This window comes from Suncus etruscus, chromosome 2 (assembly GCF_024139225.1).
Source record: "Suncus etruscus isolate mSunEtr1 chromosome 2, mSunEtr1.pri.cur, whole genome shotgun sequence".
Lineage (NCBI taxonomy): Eukaryota > Metazoa > Chordata > Mammalia > Eulipotyphla > Soricidae > Suncus > Suncus etruscus.
The window spans coordinates 48,129,000-48,134,397 of NC_064849.1; the positions used below are offsets into that span (position 1 = coordinate 48,129,000).

The 5,398-nt window shown below is 31.6% G+C and overlaps 1 non-coding gene across 1 annotated transcript; it reads left to right on the forward strand.

The window, feature by feature from the left end:
• Nucleotides 1-4,485: 4,485 nt before the first annotated feature.
• Nucleotides 4,486-4,592, forward strand: LOC126003128 (U6 spliceosomal RNA). Its single transcript, XR_007493668.1, has one exon. It is a non-coding gene; the product is annotated as a U6 spliceosomal RNA (small nuclear RNA).
• Nucleotides 4,593-5,398: the final 806 nt, after the last annotated feature.

The following is a 5,398-nucleotide window of genomic DNA, read 5'->3' on the forward strand; positions in this document are numbered from 1 at the left end:
TTTCTCTACCATTAAAATAATACTTTTTTGTGTTGTATGCTTAAAGTATTGTTACATTTTAATTAATTGAATGCCTTATTCAAGTTTCACAGAGGTTATTAAGTAACTTTTGCTTAAAAAATAACTTTCGCTTAAAATTTCATCTGAACCCTACTAAGGGAAAAATGCTATTAAAAGGTAGTATAAGCTTATAGCTGGCCATAGTCCTCTTATCTATCAAACCACTCTCTATTTGGTAGACTGGACTGGAATGAAAGAATATGAGTTAAATATTTTATGCTATGCTGGTATGTATAATTCATGACCAAACTCTTCAAAAAAGAAATAGATAAGTACTGAAAGCTAGAAACAAAATATTTTATACTTAACAGAGCAACAGCATAAAGACATTTTAAATCTTGTCTGTACTGATACCATGAAGAATTATTAAAAATAACATCCCTCTGAGAGAGACTAAAAGAGAGACAAAGAAGAAATCAGAAAAGACGAAAGAAGACAATAGAATGCTGAGCGTGAAAGAGGATACTGACACACAGTCTGGAATACAGGCAGGGGATGGGAAGGGAGGAGGGGGGGATGTTACACTGGTGAAGGGGGGTGCTTTGCTTGTGACTGTAGCCCAACTATGATCATGTTACTTAAATAAAAATATATATTTTAAAAAAAACGAACATGTCAATAGACCTTTCAAGAATGCTTGATATTTAGCAGCTAAGAGTTAACTGAATAAAAGTGATCTTCTAAGAAAAAAAAAATTCAGAACAAGCTAAAAAATGAGACTCTCTCCAAAATACAAATAACATATAGCACCTATTTGCTATATTTTTTCTCTTTTCCTTTAAAAGAATTCAAAGCATATCCATAGATATTCCAAAATAAACATCTACCTATAATGTGCTCTTACATATTTTAATGTTTCAACATATTTTAATGTGAATAACTTCAATAGAGCATGATTAGGTAGCTATATATATGAGAGATAATCATGAAATGTTTTTACTTGCTGTTTGTTTATTTTTAAGAAGTATCTTAAAATTGAAAAATTGAAAAATTTATAATATTTAAAGTACAAATTCTAACAATAAAATTTTATACTCAATAAAAATTAAAATAAATTTGAAGTTCTCATCCAAATAAATCTCTCATAATAAATAATTATAATTTAAAACAAAAACTGTTAAAAATAAATCAAACTGTGAGATGAGGTCATACAACAGAAATAAATACCTAATTTGAACCTATGTTTGGAATTATTGTGAAAAAATTCTAAAGCATCAAAATAATTATGCTATGCTGGGTAAAATTATCTGCTTTGGATAATCCTAAACTGAGCAACAAAGTATGTTTTAACTGACATAATAGCCAGTAGTACTAAAGTACTCTTCTGAAATTAAAACCTCTGCTATCTTTTTTTTGTTTTTTTTTTTGTTTTTTTTAGGTTTTTTTGGGGCCACATCCGACGGTGCTCAGGATTTACTCCTGGCTATCTGCTCAGAAATAGCTCCTGGCAGGCACAGAGGACCTTTGGGACTCCCAGATTCGAACCAACCACCTTAGGTCCTGGATTGGCTGTGTGCAAGGCAAACACCGCTGTGCCACAAAACCTCTGCTATCTTAAAATAAATTTAATTTATTAGGTATTCTACTGATATAGCTCTCTTTCAATTTCAACTAGCCAGTTAAACTAGGACACAGATTTTTCTATCTTCTTAAACATAAGGATGTGTAAAAGACCGAAAATAAAAATTATCAAAATAATATTGGAATTGTCTTTTCTATTCTTAGTATTAAAATATTTAGATTATTTTGAAGTGTTATAAGATCAGGTGTCAGTTTAACATCCCTTGACAAATGTAAGGAAAAATAACACTTAAATAGTGATAATTACTTATATATATTTAATATTTTAAAGAAATGATCTTGTAAATATTTCCTCATTGTTTATAAACATGTCTAATACTCACAACTATCTCAATATTTATTCAAATAATATTTAGTAAATTTTCATGTATCATTAGAAAAAATTAATTTAACCTAGGGTTGAGTACTGGACAGTTCCTCAGAGATCTATTCTTGTAAAGAATGAAAGTTCAATATGCTTCGTACGATACAAAAAAAAACTCAATATTTTTGTTTGTTTCGTTTTTGGGTCACACCCAGCAACGCTCAGGGGTTACTCCTGGTTCTACACTCAGAAATCGCTCCTGGAAGGCTCAGGGGACCATATGGGTTGCCGGGATTCGAACCACTGTCCTTCTGCATGCAAGGCAAATTCCTTACCTCCATACTATTTCCCCGGCCCCCAAAAAACTCAATTTTCAAACACAAAACTTAATTGTAGATTCCTTTTATACTACATATTTTAATGTTTTGGCTATTGCTTCTTCTTTTTTTTTTTTTTTTTTGGAGGGGGTCACACCCGATGATGCTCAGGGATTACTCCTGGCTTTACTCTCAGAAATTACCCCTGGCAGGCTGGGAGGACCACATGGGATACCAGGATTCGAACCACCGTCTTTCTGCATGAAAGGCAAATGCCTTACCACCATGCTATCTCTCTGGCCCTGGTTATTGCTTCTTAATATTCTTATCCAAACCTATTGTTCAGATTCAGTAAGAAAATAAACATATTTTGACTTAAGAAAGGACCTATTAAAATAATCATAGTTAACCATTTATATCATTCACCAAAGTTCTTGACCTAAATGGCCTCTCTATCTAATATATAAATTTCAGTTGCATGGCACAGCTTAAATACTACATTAAAAAAAAATGATACACTTCAAAATCGATATTCATGAAGTTCCCTTTTATTCACTAGTTTTAGTTTTGATTCTACATGTGGTTTGTTGTTCCTTATTCTATGTGACCATTTAAATAAACTTATAATGCACCAAATTCATTAGTTTTCTTAATTTCATCAGCTTCAACTTCATTAGAGATCATCATATCTGATACACCTTTCCACTGAAACTACCTATTTTTCTTCATTGCACCATTGATCAGGCTATAATTGTGGGGCCATATCTCATTTGATATTCTGCTTGGTTTTAGCTACTGCCATGGATTCTTTATCCTGTGAAATAGCTTCAAATACTATAAAATAAACTTAAAATGTTTGTCAGTTCTGTGGTGTATATTTAGTAGCTGTTACTGTTCTCTTCCTAAATTAATCACATTTTTAAATAGCAAGACCAGTATTTTTAATGTTAAGAGAATAGAGAAATTTAGATTTATGCCTTCATTTCTTCTTCTTTCAGCATTTCACTGAGATGCTAGCTGCCAAGGGAATGCATCTCATTTGAAAATTTGAATAAACGTGCTTATAAAAGCTGCCCTTAGCAGCTGAATCTTCAAAGGAATTGGTTTTCTTATTGTGATTTTAAATCATATTAGAGACTCAGAAATTACAACTTCCCTATATTTTTCATTGTGATAATTTTGCATTACTTACAACAGAGCAGAAAGATGGGGAAATAGTTCATAAAATAGGTTTAATTTTCAGTTTCAATGGAATTTTCATTATATTAAGTTTTTTATTGGCATTTTTGTGGAAAGTTTAAAAATGCTTAAGAAGTTATTTGTCTGATTAGTTTTAGATAGGAAATTTTGCTAAAGCTTTTATTACTTATATATGTTCTTGTGTTTATAAATTAATATCAAATTACCTTGTATACCCACATTAATAAAAGTTTGAAATGAAAATTTTATTAAATCACTTGAGCTTCCATCAGAGATTTCTTTAAAAAAATATTTGAGTCTTTTCAGCACTATAATCAAAATCTCCAAACTTGCTAGATTCCTAGAGAATATTTTAATTTAAAACATATGTTTCAGGGTATTATTTACTTTCATATCCAAGTTGGTTTACTTTTCCCACAAGGCATATTCTTGCAGCCATCTCAAGTATAGTAATTCTTGTTAAGGTGTAAGCACAATGCAATAAACTACATATTATTTAGTTTTATCATATGATAATTTTTATGTCTATACACTCATAAACCTATCATGACACTGGTAAAATAAGTGTATTGATTATTTTCAAGTTTATTTATTGTTATAATCATTCTCCTAGACTTTCTTGGCTCCTTACTCCAGCTCACACAGAAGAAGCCAATTATCTAATTTTTACTCATTGTAAAATAGTTTAATTTTTTTCAAAGTTACAATTAATGTAATCAATATAATCTTACCATATTGGGCTAGAGAGGCAACTCAACAGGCCTAGTGCTTGTTCAATCCGCATCACTATATAGTCATCTCAGCTCTGCTGGGAATGATTTCCAAGCACAGAGACGAAAGTAATTTTTGAGTTTCACTCAGTATAACAAACCCCTTAAAAAAAGAGCAAAATTAAAAAGTAAAAATTAAAAAGAGCATAATTAGAGTACCTACTTATTTTTTATTTTTACATAAAATTATGATTTTGAAATTGTTCCTTTTAATTTTTCTCAAAAGTTCATTCCTTTAAAACTGTACACATTTGTGCTCACTTCGGCAACACGTATACTAAAATTGGAATGATACAGAGAAGATTAGCATGGCCCCTGTGCAAGGATGACACGGAAATTCGTGAAGAGTTCCATATTTTTTTGAAGCTCGCCACAAACGGTCATGAGTTTAGTTAGAGAAATAACTACGTTTTGAACTATCCTAATAAAGAGAATGTACGCGGGAATTAGAAAGCCTGTCTAGAGTACAGGCAGGGGTTGGGTGGGGAGGAGGAAGATTTGGGACATTGGTTATGGGAATGTTGCACTGGTGATGGGTGGTGTTCTTTACATGACTGAAACCCAAACACAATCATGTATGTAATAAAGTTGTTTAAATAAAAAAAACTGTACACATTTAAGCCTAATAGAAAGTATATTATATAGGATGCTCCATTTACTTGTGACCAACTTGGGTTCAGTCACTCAAATCTCCCATGTGTGATTCCTGAGTACAGAGGAAGAACTAGTCCTGGAGCACAGTGAGGTGTGGCCTCCCAAATCAATAAAATGGTACAAATATTTCACTTTATGAACATAATACAATGGTTCTATCCACTCACTATTTTATGCATAGTTCTGTTTCCAGTTTTCCAGATATTACAATTAAGCATCTGTGAGTGCCTTTTATAAACAATGTAAATAGCGTAAACATTTAAAAATAAATATCACATTCTAATTTACATAATTAAAAATGTGATAACTTCAAAGATCTATGTTCTGGAGAAATACGTTAGGGTTTTAGGCATTTAACCTTAAACCCTGTGGTCGACCCCAATTGAATTCCTGGCAATTTCTCAACCCCAATTGGATTACTCCCTGAACACCAGATATATTGATCACTGATCACAGGTTCTCACATTAGTATTATGATCAGATATGAATTCATAGTTTTAGTTGGCACTTCA